Source organism: Crocuta crocuta, unplaced genomic scaffold (genome assembly GCF_008692635.1).
Source record: "Crocuta crocuta isolate KB4526 unplaced genomic scaffold, BGI_CrCroc_1.0 scaffold52, whole genome shotgun sequence".
In the NCBI taxonomy this organism is placed as follows: Eukaryota; Metazoa; Chordata; class Mammalia; order Carnivora; family Hyaenidae; genus Crocuta; species Crocuta crocuta.
Genome location: NW_027528617.1, coordinates 2,245,849 through 2,264,743, shown reverse-complemented (window position 1 = coordinate 2,264,743; position 18,895 = coordinate 2,245,849).

The following is an 18,895-nucleotide window of genomic DNA, read 5'->3' as shown; positions in this document are numbered from 1 at the left end:
TTACATACATTATCTTAATTATTATTCAAGATAACCCACGAAAACAATCCTATATTTACATTCTATAGACAAAAAAAAAAAAAAAAAAATGAGACTCTAAGAAGTAAAGGGACTTGCCCAAGCCCATATTGCTAATAAGTGGCTGGACTGAAAATCAAATCCAGGGCCTCCTAATTTATAAAGCCTAGGTCTTATCCACAGGTGGTTTTATATATCAAGGCAATGTAAATTGTCATAGTGGTGGATTAGGCATTCAATGGCTTGGTGGTGTGTAATCTTCACAGAGGTGATAAAAATTAAGCTGAGCTTTGAGAAAGTTAAGAGGAGAGAATGGAAAAGAAAATTGGAGAAAAGAAGAAGGAAGGGAATAGAAAGAGGAGAGGGTAATGAATGAGTTAATACTGGCCTAAATTACAGAGCAGAACTAACTCAAGGCAAGTTCAAGAAACCAGTCTGGTTACAGTAACATTACTATAACAAAAAGATAAAATTGCAAGTGTAAGTTAGGGTTCGGTTTTATAGGTATTGCAGTTTGACCTTGATTGATAGAATATGACAAGCCATGCATTAGCAGTTTTAGTAAGGGAATGACAAGATCAAAATGGAGCTTTACAGAGATGCATCCAGCAAGTGGGCAGCCAGGCTAGTGTAGGGGTTCGAAAGAGATAACTATAATGGAAATAATGTTCTAACAAGGACCTGTCAATTGCAAAATGTCTCAAGCCTTAAGAATTAGACCCTAGTTCCTTCATGTTAAGTCTGCATCAATTAAACTTTCTGGATTTATTGGTGAACTTCCCTCCCCTTACCCCAGCTCAAGTCTAAAATTAACATATGCAGAGGCTCCAGCCACTGGAACATAAGCTCCATGTTGTTCTTAACTGTTGACTCTCTGTGCCTAGAATAGGGCCTAACATTGAGTAGGCACTCAATAAATATTTACTGAATGAATGAATATATGAATGAACCAAAACAATCAATCATGCAAATACCTAACTCCAGGTCTGTTATTAAGTGTTTACATAGAATAGAAGACAAAGCAGAAATACCTTTTATATTCAGACCACCACTTATCTATTTTTGACATAAATCACACTCCCCTATATGTGAATACGAAACAGTGCTTCAACGTAATGCTTCAATGCAATGTGTACAGGCCTTGTTCATGTCCTGATTTGAACAAATCAACTGTGGAAAATGCAGGTTTGAGGAAATATAGACAATACATATTTGGTACTAAATTATATTAAGAAGTGTGATAGTGGCATTATAAAAAAAAACTTTACTAGTTAAAGACATACTGAAATATTTACAAGTACATGGCATGATGCTGGTGTTTGCTTTCAAATACTCCACCAAATTCAAACCAAAATAATGTGGGGTGGGAGGCAGATGAAACAAAATCAGCAAATGATGAAGATTTTTGAAGTTGATTGGTTACGTGGGAATTCATTATACTGTTCTCCTTACTTTGGTGTGTGTTTGAAAATGTCCATAAAAGATTTTTAAAAGTCTTATAATGTAGGCTGTAAAACAAAAACAAACATCAAAATTTTAGTCATGGAGATATCCACCAGATAACCTCCAAATATGGTTATACTCATTCACGTATTTAGCACATGGTTCTTGAGCCTACAGTGTGCTGACAGTTACTCATAGATGAATGGGACACTATCCCTACCCTCAGAGACCTCATCATCATGTAGGGGAAGCGGGACAGAGAGCTAGTGACAGACATCCAGAGTCATCATGTATGATGTACAGATGTAGACAAGGTACAGTGGAGACACAAGAGACATAATTAAATTTAATGTTTAGAAAACTCAGTCTGGCAGTAGGGTGGCTAATGGATTGAGAAAAAGCAGAGGTTGGAAACTGAACTGGTAGCACAGGAACTAAAGAAAGGGGGATAAATGTAAGAAATTTTAAGGAAACAATATAATTCTCATACCACTTACAGTTCACTTTTAATAATGTAACAACTATCGCTTATAATAAAATAACTAAAAGAAAACCATGTTATCGATCCTGTCATCTACGCTAAATGCCTCAGAAAATTGTGTTTTTAGATGTGAGCCAAAGGAGAAAATAGAGGAAGCTGTATATGCATGCATACAATAGCAATAATTACTAAAATGAGGGGCACCCGGGTAGCTCAGTTGGTTTAGCATCCCAGACTCTTGATTTTTGGCTCAGGTCATGATCTCACAGTTGTGAGATCAAACCCCACGTCAGGCTCTGCACTGGGCAAGGAGCCTGCTTGGGACTCTCTCCCTCTGCCCCTGCCCTGCTCATGCTCTCTTTCTCTCTCTCTCAAAAATACTGCTAATTAATAAAACGAGAAAAATGTGGAGAAATATATAAATAAATAGTACAAAAATCATTATGGACATCACTAAGAAAATACGTAAATACACATTAATCTATGCAATGGGTATTATTTAAAAGTGACTCCTTTTGCTGAACTCAAATATGTGGTATTTGGAATCTAAACTCTAGAAGGATATTAATTCAAGGATATCTAATTACTAAGGTCACATCTGTATTTTGTTAAGGAAGTTACTTTCCTAACTTTTACTAATATTAAAATAGGTGACAGGATAGTCCAATAACTACATACCTAAATCATTCTTTGTAATATTTCTTTCATTTATTTATTTATTTTTAAGAGGGAGGAAGAGAGAGAGAGAGAGAAAGCATGAGTGGGGGAGGGGTAGAGAGAGAGGGAAACAGAATCTGAAGCAGGCTCCAGGCTCTGAGCTGTCAGCATAGCTGACATGGGCTTCAACCCACAAAACATGAGATCATGACCTGAGCCAAAGCTGGGATGCTCAACCGACTGAGCCATCTAGGCACCCTATCTTTCTTTCAATTTTAAATAAAAATAATGAGACTGAGCCTACATGAAAGGCTTCACAATTCCGTCAACCTGAGTAGAGTAAGGCCAGAAAGATTCAGACAAGGGTTAGGAAATGCTCCCCAAGCAAGGTGTTCTAAAATGCTAAAAGTACCCCTGGATGGTCACTTCCTTCAAAGTCTCTCAGATGATAAATATAGGAGCCAACAGTCATGATCAACAGGGCAGAAATTCTTTCATGGAGCTGACACTTCCCAGGGGGGAGGGAAGATCATCTTCTCTTTCCTTGCCTTTTATCTCTTGATGTGTCAACAACACACACACAAAATTTATCTCCCTTGGGGAAAGGTCTGAGTAAGTCAGAGATATCTAGCTCTGTGTTCTTCAGACAGGAGAAGAAAACAAATGTATTATATCCTTTGTTTTCATTACACTAAAGGCCATTTCCTCATGACAATTTCCAAATTATTTTCCAAATCCAGAACGTTTATTTGAAAAAAGTCAACACTAGTTTAAAAATACTTGGCTTCAGTAGAGAAATCTGACAAACACAATTTCTGGCAGATGACAAAGGTCCATATCAACAGTAATAAGTTATGTTGATAGTATTACCCTCGATACGTTGTGATGAGAATGGTACTTTATTCTCTGGTCTTCCTCTCAAAAACATCTAACCCAATCAAATCGTGAGAAGAACATCAGACAAATTCCAATAGAGGTGTATCTACAATATACCTAATCAATACTCCCAAAACTCTCAAGTCATCAAAAACAAGGAAAGCCTGAAGAACCTGCCCTAGCCAAGAGGAGACTAAGAAGACATGAGTATATTTAATGTGGTGTCCTGGACGGGATCTTGGAACAGAAAAGGAGCATTAGGTTAAAAACGAGGGAGAGTATTGACTATAATCAATAACTATAATTAATAAAAACCCATTAACTGTTAAGAAATGTACCATACTTGGGGTCCCGGGTGGCTCAGTTGGTTGGATGTCTGACTTCGGCTCAGGTCATGATCTCATGGCTTGTGAGTTCAAGCCCTGAATCGAGCTCTGTGCTGACAGCTCAGAGCCTGGAACCTGCTTTGAATTCTGTGTCTCCCTCTCTCTCTGCTCCTCCCCTGCTCACTCTTGGTTTCCCTCCCCTTTAAAAATAAACATTAAAATTTTTTTAATAAAAAATGTACCATACTTTAGGAAGATAGTAATAATAGGCAAAATGCGGGGACTGAGGGGAAGATATGGGAATTTTCTACTATCTACTCAACTTTTTATTTAAGTAATCTGTATGTACAACATGGGGCTCAAACTCCTGACCCAGAGATCAAGAGTCACATGTTCTATTGACTAAGCCAGCCAGGCACCCATACTCAACTTTTCTATAGATATAAAATTGTTTTAAATATAAAGTCTATGTTTTTTTTTTTTAAAAAAACATTGGCTTCTCCCTTAATAAAATAAGTCAAAATATAGTCTTACCTTTTTTCTTTTATAAATTAATTTTGAATTTCTATTCTTGTGAGATACTTCAGAGGAATACACATATTTTCTGCATTACTCCAAAATAGATTAACCAGTCTCAAAGAGTAAATATAGAAGGAGCTAGCTCTTTTATTATTCTTGGAAATGATGAGAATAAAAAGCTTTTCCAGAGACAGGAGGCCTGACACCTTGTGGAGAGGCATTCCGCTGCCTCTAGCTGAAACACTGAGCAATGGGAATTGCAGTGTGTTGGTGTGAGAGGTCCCAAACAGATGTTCAACTCATTGATCAAAAAAGATGAGCAGCATAGAGAGCTGAGCACCCATCTGTCCTCTTCCACAAGAAGACAGATCATCATCAGTGCATGAAAATGTTTAGGGCTAGAGAGACCCTTAAGAGATCATCTGCTCTAACCCCTTCATTTGCACAGAGGAGGAAATTTCAACAGCCAACTAATTTCTGATAAGCAATACTCCTGATGCTTTTTTGAAATGTAAAAAATAAAGAAGCTGATTCCAAGAGTTAGAGAAAATCAGCGTAGGGGCACCTGGCTGGCTCAGTCAGTGGAGCATGAGACTCTCGATCTCAGTCGTGAGTTTGAGCCCCATGTTGAGTGTAGAGATTACTTTAAAAAAAAGAAATGAAGAAAGAAAGAAAGAAAGAAAGAAAGAAAGAAAGAAAGAAAGAAAGAAAGACAGACAGAAAGAAAATCAGCCTATTGCTTTATAATCATGCACGCATATCATTTTTGCTTGACACAAGGGATATTTTCCATTTGAACTCCTATTACGGAGAAGGGGCCAATGAAAACAGTAGCAAGGACAAAGACACAAATAAGAAGCATTGAGCAAAGAAAGAGGACTGGGAGACTAGGTCAATAAACACAAGGCTCATGGGAAACCGGCGAGAGGGAAGAATCATCAGTCATGGAGGACCAGAAGCTATAGNAAGAAAGAAAGAAAGAAAGAAAGAAAGAAAGAAAGAAAGAAAGAAAGAAAGAAAGACAGAAAGAAAATCAGCCTATTGCTTTATAATCATGCACGCGTATCATTTTTGCTTGACACAAGGGATATTTTCCATTTGAACTCCTATTACGGAGAAGGGGCCAACGAAAACAGTAGCAAGGACAAAGACACAAATAAGAAGCATTGAGCAAAGAAAGAGGACTGGGAGACTAGGTCAATAAACACAAGGCTCATGGGAAACCGGCGAGAGGGAAGAATCATCAGTCATGGAGGACCAGAAGCTATAGCCATACAAGGTTTCTTGAAGCAGCTACGGTGTTCATCTTGCCTAAGTGAAAACCTGAATAATTGGATGTCTAAAAACTGGCCAGTTCCTCAATGACCAGTTATCAGAGTAGCTCAGGGAGAGGGCCTGGCTAGTAGACAAACAAGACGTGTCGGAGCAGCTGGGAGAGAACTAGTGGACTAGGGAAGGGAACCTGAAAAAAGGAGTTCATGATTGATGAAGAATCTTCCCCTAAAATCCAGGAAGCCGCCTTTTTTAAAAAAAAATTTATGTCTTTATTTTATTTTGAGAGACAGAAACAGAGAGCGAGCAGGGGAAGGGCAGAGAGAGAGGGAGACACAGAATCCAAAGCAGGCTCCAGGCTCTGAGCTGTCAGCACAGAGCCCGATATGGGCTCGAACCCACCGATGTGGGCTCGAACCCACAGACTGCAAGATCATGACCTGAGCCCAAGTAGGATGCTTAAACAACTGAGCCACCCAGGCACCCCAGGAAGCTGCATTTTAATTAGCATGTCTGCAAATAGTTAATAAGCTGAGAGCAACCTTACGCTTGGAGGTAAGTGGTCTGTTCTCCTCTAAAGAACAGTTTTACTACCAAGTCAACGATGACTCAGTGAAAGGAGCTGTTAGGTAAGTGGCCATGGCCGGGTTTCCAAGTTTGAAGACAGAGAGAAAACCCTAATAAATAAGGTCTCAGGTTGGTGACGCAGAAATAAACAACAGACAAGCTGTATGCGCCCAGCATTTACAGTGTTTATTCCAACCAGCCCCCTTGCAGCAATAACAAACTTGGCCACAACCTCTTTAAGCCCTTTTGTAGCATCTGAGATGAACTAAATGAGAACTCAAAGGCTGCCTTTCTCCACCTGGGGAAAAGGCTTACCAGCACCCACACATTCATCTATCCTTCCTGCAAGGGAAGAGACGTCTCAGTAAGCTGAGAAGTTGTATGCTGTGTTCCTCAATCCTTTTTTTTCCCCTCCTCTGTATTTTCTTCTGGTGAAGTGATTTGTACTCTCTTTCCAATGCACACATTTTACCTCTCAGAATTGTTACTTGCTGAGACAAACCAAAGGGCTTGGCAACAGAATGCATGTAAGAGAAATTCATGTTTGCATTTGAGAGTACGTCCCCGGTGAATGACCAAAAAAAAAAAAGCTTTTCTTTTAAAGTGCATTGTAGCTCCTTCCCCTGGTAGCTGGAAAGCAGTTTGCAAACAGCTGAACTCTCTAAATAGCCAGTGGACATAAGTCAGAGCTTTACTCCAAGTCCAGCAATCCTGCTGACCCTTCAAAGCACTCTAACGTGAGATGCTCGCACTCTGCTGGAGTCTGGGCACAGGGGCCTGGAGCTGAAGCGGGAGGGCGGTAGGAGAATGAGAACAAATGCTTCCATTGTGCAGCTGCGGAGACGAAATGAGAGTCGGGCTCACAGACACGACCCAATTAGGGGCAATGCACAGGCCACAATGTGCCGACATGGAAACACACAGTTTGAATGCTTTCCCTTTGCCACTTATGCCCAGAGTTGAACAGTTTTCTAGCTGTTTTCTGAAATTCCTGCCAACCGAGAAAACTATTTTTAAGTTGTTTTTGTTCATATTTTGACTCTGGAATTCATAAATACTTAGGGAAATGGACTTGCCTTGCTGTGTTGCCTGGTTTGTTGTTGCTGCTGTTGTCGGCATTTTCTGAAACATAGGAGTCGCATTACTCTCTAGTTTGGAAGCCTAGTTGGGAGTCATAGGCAGAATTTCAAAGTAACTCAACTATGCAATGCAGGTGCTTATGAATTAAAAGTGCTCCTTTAGGTTCTTGTGATCGTATCACTTGTCCAGAAAACACCTAAATGCCAGCATCTGCAAGCCCTGGTGCTCTATGCACAGAATAGAGATGCTAAAAATCTAGTCAATTTCCCGAAGAATAGACAATGAGAACTTTCCGCCACTCTGGAGAGAAACCAATGATACTCTTCACCTAAAGGATCATAACACTGGTGGAGAAAGTAATCCCAATCTTCACTAATAAGTGACAAAACGAAAATCCCTTTTGCAAATCCCGCTTTGGATGATTCATTTTTTTTCTTCTTTTGAAAAGAGGCTTACCTAGTCACATGTGTGAAAGAGAAAACTCAAAGGCTTTATGATCAGTGGATCAATGTCTCCCTAATACTGTATTGATGTCATCCACTGTGGTGTTAGGCTAATAGGCCTGGTTTTGGTACCATCTGTGTTTTTACCCAGATAAATGAAATATGATAGCAATGATACTAAGTGGCTCGATGCTTATCACAATAAAAATTTCCATTAGGAAAATATGTTTCAGAGTATTCAGGATAACTACATTACCATTAGGTCATTTGGCAGCACACTGATGCTTCACTTCTAAGCTTCTCCTTTGGGAGTGGCCTTAGAATGCTATGGCAACAAATGTTTCTAATGCACCAGCATCCTGATGTCACCAGCGGCATAATTTGCTCATTAACCCTGCCAGGCATTTAGTGAATCGCTTGAAATTTTATCACTCGTTAGTCATAAAAATCAAGGAAAAACAGAAACATTATACATCAAACCTGGCATTCAGCTCATGCAACCTTATCATATCAATGAGTTCTGCTGTTCTAAAGCCTGTTTCATTGATATGACTCAGAGAAACCACAGCTAAAACATGAGTGTAAGTAACTTCCCTCTTATGGGGCGCCTGGGTGGCTTAGTCGGTTAAGCGTCCGACTTTCGCTTAGGTCATGATCTCGCGGTTCGTGGGTTCGAGCCCCGCGTCGGGCTCTGTGCTGACAGCTCAGAGCCTGGAGCCTGTTTCAGAGTCTGTGTCTCCCTCTCTATCTGTCCCTCCCCCGCTCACGCTCTCTCTCTCTCTCTCCTAGAAATAAATAAAAATATTTAAAAAAAAAAGAAACTTCCCTCTTGTTTTCATTCCTATAAAGTCATGCTCAAATAGCTAGGAGATGCTGAAAAAACTGGGGCAGTGACTTAATCGAAGAGAATATCATGCTTCCAGTCAAGAATGATATGGGGTGGCCTGGGGGGCTCAGTCAGTTGAGCGTCCAGCTTTGGCTCAGGTCGTAATCTCTCAGTCTGTGTGTTTGAACCCCACATTGGGCTCTGTGCTGACGGCACAGAGCCTGGAGCCTGCTTCAGATTCTGTCTCCCTCTCTCTCTGCTCCTCCCCTGTTCCAGTCTGTCTGTCTGTCTTTCTGTCTCTCTCCCTCTCTCAAAAGTAAATTTAAAAAAAAATTTTAAGAAGAATGATATGGATCTCTGAGTATGTGTATTTCACTGTGTTTTCTATACCTGACTCTTGGGCAAGTGTGGAACATTCTGTAACACACTCAGAGAAAATAGTCAAAGTAGATTTGATGTTAGTCAATAATTTCAGTCTCCTTAAAAAGAAAAGACTAGCAGATGTCTTCTACCTATATAAATGCATGGAGTCCTCTTTCCCCACCAGAAGGAATTTCTCAAAGATAGAGCCAGTGCTGTTTGTATTCACTTCTATGTTACTGGGCCTATGACTTATTTAGCAAAGAGCAGGTGCGTAAGAAACGAAATAATTAGGTTGAAAAAACAATATGCTTATGACACAGTAGAAACTGCACAAACTTTGGGGTCAGACAGGCTTGTGTTGGCATCCTGATTTTGCCATTTCATGGCTGTGTGATGCTGAATAAATAATTCAATATCCCTGCAGATTTTCTCCATCTCTAAGAACAGAAGAATCCTGCAAGACCATTATAGAACAGAGAATAATATATGCAAAATGCAGAATAACAAGTGGTAATTATTATGATTATATGTCCTGAAGTTCTTTATAGCAAGTTGGGGCTTAAAGGTGCATTATTATTTACCTTCACAGTAATAATAATATCTCATGCTACTGGGTATCATGCACTTTTCTAAGCACCTTATAAGGATTACCATATTAACTCATCAACAACCTTGTGAAGTGGTATTATCTCCAGTTTATACTTCAGAAAACTGAAGTTCACATTTCTAGGCATATCCACAAGATTCAAGTTAGAAAAATCAGAATGAGCTCTTAAGGAAACATTAAAAAAAATAATTAAAGAGAACTGAGACATTTAACCAAAGTGTAACTGAAATGAAAATTTTTGGGACGTGTTATCTGTCCTAATGAATAACTTGTAAAAATATGTGAGTAAGATACTTGAAAAGCATATGAAAATGCATGAAGATTTACCCTCCCCTCAACTTAAAGGCCACTGTCACAGCAGCATTAAGTATGTGGAGTCAAATTGCTTTTTTCAAAAATTATTATTAAGCTCAAAAGTACTAAAGCCTCATAGCCTGTGACCACAGGATTCAAAGGGGAGTAGAAGAAGGGGAATAAAAAGAGCAAACATGCTTTAAAGTTTAACATCAGTACACTCTTAGCATACACAAGAGTCACAACCTTTACTAAATCCTCGCTGCTCTGATCACATGAACAGGGAGCACCCCGATTTCCTGACAGCTGCACACCTAAGGGCCAGGGCTTGTAACTGGGACAATGTCAGCATTCACAGCAAGTCCCTTTCTCTACAAAGCACTTTACATTCACAAAGAGACATCAAATATCTTCCTTCAAAATGCTATGAGTCAAGTATTGTTATGATCCCGAAAAATTGTAAGTGCCCTCATTCACTGAGTTTTCACCAAGAACAAACATTATATACATGCACACACACAAGCATGTACACACGTGCTTCATTCAAATCCTTATAATAGCTCCATAAAGTCAGTATTATTATCCACAGCTCCCAAATATGAAGCTGAGGTTACTTGCCCAAGGGACTCCCCCAAGATTAATAAAGATAGTCTAATTTCAAGGGCCAAATTCTCTCACCATGCTAAACCCATTTCACTTTTCCTAGCATTTAATGCCAATAAAATCTTTGTGCAAATTACATGTATGAAGGGCCTCTTTCATTTCCACCTCCTCCTTCCACCTGGAATTCAGAGAAGTTTCACTAGCCCACAGCTGTCTAGAACATCCCACATCCCATCTGAGATGCTCTCCCAGGAATTCCATGCAATATTTCTCCTATGCAAACTCCCATCTTCCCAATGCCATCGTCAAAACTGTCCTAACCCATCTCTATTCATTCATGGCTCTTTGAAATACAAATTATCTTTGTAACACAAATGGATGCTGATGCATATTCATTTTTTTAATAAAAACTTGTTGAGGACTTATTATGTAACACTGGAACGGGACAACTAACATTTTAATCCTAAGAAACAATGACGCTGTATTTATCTTTGACAAGTCTTTGGATAGCACTCAAAGAAAGTATAGTTACAGAAGTCATTTTCTCTCTATGTATAACGATAGATAACATCAGCATTTACTCTGTTTTAATGCTATTCGTGTATTATTTCCTTTAAAACACATGGCCCTATTAAGTAGGCACTAGTAATAGTCTCCTGTTTTATATATGAAGAAACTAATCCAGTTGGGAGGCACTGACAAAAATCACTTGGCTCTTACGTACTGGAGTCAGAGTTTGAACTTCGCTCTGTCACAAGAGCCGCCATGCTAGTAAGCTGCACTACCTCAAGTTTTGTTTCTGCTATTTTTGTTTTGTAATCAGGGCATGTATGAGTCCTAATTTGCCTGGGATAATTCTAGTATAAACCTGTTTTTCCAGACTCATTAATAGCACCCTTCCCCTCTCAAACTGTGTTTCCTGGAAGAATAATTTATCTTGTCACCCCATTTCCAATAAAAGAGTAACCGTTTTGGTGGTGGTGGTGTTGTTTAAGTAGGCTCCATGCCCAGCGCAGAGCCCAACGTGGAGACTGAATTCACGACCCTGAGAGCAAAACCTGAGATGAGATCAGGAGTTGGGCTCTTAACCAACTAACCCACCTAGGGGCCCCTGAAAGAGTAACTGTTAACTGGATATGGCTAGAATAGAAAATACAACAAGATTATTAATTTAGTAGATTTTATTATAACTGGATAAACTAAACCTATAACATAGTCACTGAGACACAAAAGGGTTTGAAAATGAAGGAAAAACAAAAAACTAGTAGCCAAAAGAAACTGATTCAAGACCAGGCTCTGCTAATGGTTATTTGGGTGTCATCAGGTAAGTCACATAACCTCTCTGAGTCTCAATTAATCTTATATGTAAAATAGAGTTAAAAACACTAACTCCCAGAGCCTAGTGGTGAAAACTAAATAGGATTAAATAGGAAAAGTACCTGGAACAGTAACCTTACATCTGGCACATAGTAAGGTCTCAAACAAAAAAAGTTATTCTTTGGAACACAGTTCCTCTCCACTATACATGATTTTTCCCACTGCAAATGAAAATGAGCTCTTACAAGGATTAAACAGCCTTTGGATAGGTGCCAAACATTACAGGGCCAATAGAAATTTATAGCATTGATCCTTGCTACAATCTTTATTCTTCAGAGTGATAGCACTGGGAATTATGTATGAAAATGAATTCATTTCATAATGCATTCCTTGAAGGCCACGTAATATTCTATGGCCCAAGCATCGAGTCATTGTAGGTGGTCTTATCATGTAGGTTGAAGTAGCAAACCCACACCATGCTTTGGGTACTTATTTTTATTCTAGAATCTAAGGATTCAAAGGCTGAGGAGCCAAATTTTAAGACTCAGTTTGCGGAAGGAGGAAAGGAAATCCCAGAGCAGCAAGGTAAGATGAAGCTCTTTCCTCTTCTCCCACTGTGAAAGAACAAAATTATTTGGCAAGTAGCACTGTGTGTACTTTCTTGTACTGTGTTTATAAAGGAAGACAAAGAGGTGAGAAAAGGGGGACAGTCTTAATACAGTATAAGCTACTCAATATTGTTAGTTTAATATTTCCCAAGCCTATTTAATTGTTTATTTCATCTTTTAAGTAGTCTCTCTTCATATAGCATGGCTTGTTTAGGTAGGAATAAGGCAAGATGCTTAAGAATGATGTGTTTTCACTTAACAAGCTATAAAAGAAGAAATAAATTTAAAACTGCACTCAACTAAGAAAACATCACAGTTCCACAGACCTTTGCAACCCTGAATCCTGAAAGAATGTGGATTTATCCAACACTGGCTAACATTACATTGCGGGGTGATTGTGCTTCTTTAAACTCAAATAATTCATGCCAATTAAATAACTCATGCAACTCCCAAAGGGTTTAGTAATTCCCTAACAGCTGGGATGTGAAATAAAGACTATAAACTCAGTTCTTTCCAAGGATAAATTAAAGCATAAACCTATTGAATCATGACATGCTTTACTAGTAAATAAAATATCATGGCATACCTCCGTTTCTCACATTAGTTTTGTAAACTAGAAATTGGTCATTTAAAAAAAAAAAAAAGGAAAACAATCAGGAACCCACAAAAAAACAGAAGGAAAAACTAAAAAGAAAGTTCTAAAAAAAAAGAATATGATAACCAAAACACCTAAAGTAGGACATCTAACATAAAGCTGAGATAAGTGTTTATTCTAATCTACTCAGTATAGCTCTGTAGAATTGTGGGCTCCGCTGTACCTAGAAAGGTCAAGATAGGCTGTGTGGTCCCTCAATGTGTATCATAGTCTGTGTATTCTATTGTAGAAACATCACGCATCCTCACTCCGGAGAGAAAAGAAGGCAATATCTCCCATAAAAGCAATCATTAATAGTAGGCACAGTGTTCAAGTGAATTTTAAGTTTATCTTGCTGAATGAGTACTTCAAGAGAAAGAGCACTCATAGAACTCAAGAACTGTAAGTGAGATAGTTTCCACGAATTAAGTTTAATACACTGGAAAAAATATTTTAAGGAAACCTTCAAAAATCGAGATTTTTAAGGAGAAGAGAAACACGTCATTTATAGGGGACTTAGAAATTGCAATTCACAATTTGGTCACACCACTTGATGTTAGCCAGTTGATACATTTATATCCATCAAAGGGACCAGATATAACGTAGGTTTATGCCCTGATTTCTTTTTTTCCACCACAATTAACAGGCCTTCCAGGAAACCACCCGAGTTAATAAGGTTCAGTGTACCCGGGTCAGCATTCTGAATCATCCTCTCTTTGTTTGGCTGTCCTGACATGATACATGTTGGTACCACAACAACGACAGCTGACAACTGCTTTTCCCATTTGAAAAGACTTTACCATTCAACTTGGACCACAAACATTTGTCATGTTGTAGGCAGTGGATTAACTATAATCAAACCATGCCAGGAGCAGTGCCAGAGCCAGAGTAAAAGAATCTGGTGGAACAAAGGCTGGATTTATCCCTTTGAGCATTGCTGGTTTGTTTCTTTTTTGGGGGGTGGAAAGGTGAGAGGTTAGAAAACAGATAGGGCTCCCTTTCTGTAGAGTTGAAAATATCAAAATTAAAATAACAGAACTAACACCGTGGAAACTTTAGAGTTTACATTGCTAAAACTTTCCCCAAAAAGTATATTTTGATATTGGGTATTTATCTTAGTTACATTTTAAAATGCAAACTTCTGTGTATTTTCAGAATGCTGTGGGGGGGGGTGTGCATATATGTGTGTGTTATATACATGTATATATATTTTTGTTTGAAAAAAGTTTTATTAATTATACATAATAGAGACTTATTTTGACTCTGCAAACCATTCTCTAGAACTTCTTGGAAAACATCTCTAGTGATCAGATGATCTCTAGGGCCCATTTCAGCTTTAAAATATGGTGACATTAAGCACTGCATTAACCACTTCCACCCTCTATATAACCAGACAATTACCCCCAAATGACTTATTTTCAACTTCTGAGTTGTTAACAAAGGGAACATAAAAATGCTGTCAGTATTATATGTACAAAGAGCAATAAAATGCATAGCTAAAATCATCTTGAAAGTAATTAACCAGAAAAAGACTACTTATCCTAATTTTTATTAAAATATAGATTTTAGTTAATATGCCTTATATTCCAAGGAAAATTTCTTTAAAACTCTGAAACCTTTTTCCTTTTGACACTCAGATGGTTTAAAATAAATTATAATGAATGATAAAATGTCTATCATATTTATCAAAGTTTGGCCAAATACCCAGTAAATGTTATATATTTAATAAATATTTGTTGAACATTTACTCTTGTGCCAGAAAATGTTAAAAGTACGAAAGATACATAACAACATTTCTGTTCCCAAAGAGTTTGCATTCTAGTAGAGAAGACAAACATAAATAAATTTATGTTCAATATTCTGGGATAAAAACAATAAGCAATTACTTTTTCCATTTATACAAAGGAAGAGAAAAACAATCACTTTTAGCCAGCTAATTTGTGGAATCCTCTATAAAAACTCATGATCCATGATAATATTAAAGATTATCTACTCATATATATATGTACATGAGTAAATACAAAATATAAAAATTTCAGAAAGTGAATATATTAAGTTTATTTATTTTGAGAGGGAGAGAGAGAATCTGGAGCAGGTGCCACGCTATCAGCACAGAGACCAGTGGGGGGCTTGAACCCACAAACCACGAGATCATGACCTGAACTGAAATCAAGAGTCAGAAGCTCAACCGACTGAGCCACTCAAGTGCCCCTGGGAAGTGAACATTTTTTAAACAACAGGAATATATAGAACACACACATCTCTTGCTCATATATTCAAAAATAATTACTGAGTGCTTACTGTATGATTTTGGTGGGCAAATCCATTCGTGACTAAAGAGATTTAAAAAACAAAAACAAGGGCGCCTGGGTGGCTCAGTTGCTGAAATGACCAACTCTTGATTTTGGCTCAGGTCATAATCTCCATGGTTCCTGAGACTGAGCCCCAGTTCAACTGCTTGGCATTCTCTCTCCCTCTTCCTCTGTCCCTTTCCCACTCGTACTCTCTCTGTCTCTGTCTCTGTTTCTCTCTCTCTTTCTCTCAAAATAAATACATAAACTTTAAAAAATAAATAAAAATAAAAAGCTGAAACAAAGAACCTGACCTCAACCAGGGGAAGAGGAGGAATGTAGATATAGAGATAACTATGGTATCATTTCATATCATGCATAAATAATGTAATATATCATATAATTAATATAACATATAATACCCTGGGAGAGACATAAATCAGTGAGAAATCAAAATAAATAAGTTATTTTAAGTTGGAGAAATTCAGAGAAGCCTCTTGAAAATTTCCTGCCATTTGAATAGAATCTTGAGCATGGGTTCAATATTAACAACAACAAATATGGGAAAAGACATTATAGACTTTTTGTGAGATGGGAATGCCTGAGTTATCTCAGGTACTGCTGCTATTGACTGAACTTCTTTTCTCGATTACGGGTCTCATTGTCCTGCTTCTTTGAATTTTTTTATTCAAATAAGTAGAAGTGTTTTATTGTATAGTAAACATTGTGGGTGAGATATTATAGGAAGTCTAGACTATGTCACCTTCCTGTAAGTGTGCTGAGCATTTTTTCTGAAAGGCAGTTAAATTATTGACAGATCTGTCTGGTCTTATCAGAATCAGTTTTGCATTACCTGTTAGGGCAAATCTGTTTGTTCTGAACTTAGAGCATAGCTCTTACTCCATCCTCCACACACTTATTGGAATGCAACCTTCACAGGGTCTCAGCTGCACACTTAAGGTGCTCAAAGGAGTGTCTATTCTAACTGGGCCAGAACTTAAATATCTCCCAGCACCGTGCAACCTCTTATCTCATTCAGCTCTCAGTTCTGTGCAGGGAATTCCTTACAAATGTGCAGATCAGGTTTGGCTAAGGATACAGACTTCCATGATTCTCCTCTTCTCCAGGACCCTGCCGTATGAATTCCAGCTGCTTCAGCATGCTTAAACACTGATCCCTGCCCCTTCTGTCCAGTGAGACTGTGTTCTATTTGGTCTCTAGCTTCACGTGCCATGGCTGGGAAGCATTCCCAGAAAGAAGCCAGGATCCACCTCATGTGTCTCCTTTTGAGTAGCTAAAGGATACTCAGAAAACATTATCTCAAGGAATAATTGGATTCCTTAACTCAATAGGGAATAGATGAGTGTCAATGTCAACGGAAGATTCATTGTTACTGTTGCTAGGTTTTACAAAGAGAGAACTTGAGCATGATTATGGACAGAGAAGGAACTCTAGTGAGGGAAGACTAAATGAAGGCACAGAGGGGGAAAAAAGAGCATATCGAGACCAAAGAGCCAAATAAAAGTGCTTTAAAACATAATAGAAGAATAATAAATATGTATTTTGATAGCAAACATGCCATTCTAGTAATTATTTATGAATCTATATGCCCAATATTATGCTGAAGGGAATTAGAGGTAGTATAACACATGGTCTCTGCTCTGAAATGTTATAATCAAAAAAATCAAAGCTCACATCTCTGAAATAATAACTAATTCACACTAATTGTGTAGAAGAGACTGAAGGTACTTAAAAGAATTTGGTGGCAAAGGAGGGCTAGCAGGTCTGGGAAATAATAAGAGAGGACAAAGGAATTCAGCTGGTTTGGATTGAAAGAACAGAAGATATTCTATACAAGAAGAAATGTGAGCAAAAAATGTGTAAGCAAACATGAACACAATGTGTTTCTATAATACCAACACAGTCCGATTAGAAGGTCATGAGAAAGGTAATGTCAGATAACTAGAATGAGGTCTAGATCAGGGGTTGGTAAATGAAGGCCTGAAGGCCAAATCCAGTCTGCTGCATGACTTTTACAGCCTGTGAGCTAAACATAGTTTTTAAATTTTTAAATGGTTGAAAAAAATCTAGACAAGAATGATATTTCATGACATATGAAAATTATATGAAATTCACATTTCAGTGCCCATAAATACAGTTTTATCTGGATGCAACCCTACTGACTCATTTACACCTTGCCTATGGCTGACTTTAGTACAAGAGCAGAGTTGAGTACTAACCATATGACCCACAAAACCAAAATTATTTACTATCTAGCCCTTTAAAAAATTGCAATCTCTCATCTAAATAATAAAACTCATGATCTATCCTATTGCCCGTAGACCAATAAGTTTAATACTGAGTCAAAATAGGTCAGTTTGTTTCAAATTTGTGATAAGACTACCTAAGAGAATTTTAAAAGCTATGAATTTACATTATCACTTTTTGAAAACCTTCTATCAGAATTTCAAGCTTTTCTATAACTAAGAAACATATTACTAGGTCTAAGTAATATTTTTATAGTCATTTGGGGGAGTTTATGAAATGAGACCACATTTGGTTGAACTTTTATTGCATTATTTTTTAAATCTCTATTGAAAAATACTCACTCTCCTATAACCTCATCTAGAGCAATCAGGTCCATGTGTTGATTATAAACTGAAAAAGGTAGAATTGAGAATCACAAGAAAGATACATAAGTAACTATCAAGCCAAATGAGAAGCAATTTGGATTCTGATCTTTAAAGATTTTTGATGAATTTCTCCCTAAACTTTTAGTTTTCTAACTCCCACCTTTACTCATCTTTATCAAGTCTTGACAGAGTATTCCATTTTTCATAGAAATATTTTATCAAACATGTTTCATCTGCCTATGTAATATATAATTGAATTACATAATTATAATAACAAATACAAGTGAGAAGAAACACAAGGGACCGTGAACAGACACCCAACTGCCAGGCAAATCAGAAAGTGTTCACTAGCTGCATACATTCAGCAAATCATGGCCCCATTCAACGAGGTCTCCAGGGGAAAGAAGACAGAAGCTGATCCAGCCTGAGGGCTTTGCAAACACTTCCACTGTGTTTTGTTACAGGCTAATAAAGGTTTGGATCCTTTTTAAGAGACACTGTCACTTTCATGGAATTTACCTAAAAATACTTTTCATATTCTCAGGCTTCCTAAAACTACATTAAATATTATCTGCCTATATTAAGGGATGAAATCAACAGAACCTAGGTTTTTGGTTCTGTTTTACTTTGTAATCTTTTATTTATTGATGCAATAGACCAGGTATTCCCATATAAGTCTTATTTGGAAAATTTCATCCTGTCTATATAAATTTTTCTGCAGAAAGTTTCAATTAGATATGTCAGCCTTTGATTCTGATTCTAAACCAACATTCTTATTGTTCTGAACCATTGGACAGTTTCCACATTCCAGTCCTCAGATCAGGTTTCCAACCATTGAAAATTAGTAAACATCACTCAGAATTTGAGATGGAAAACACATTTTAAGCTAATGAATGAATGAATACTTCAGCAACTAAAAATGATTTTAGTTTCTTTCTCCCTTTGTAAACTGACTTGACTCTAATATTGCTGGGAATTATTTCTGTGTATTTTTCCATATATATGGGACTATATAAACAATTCAAGGCTTAAAGGAA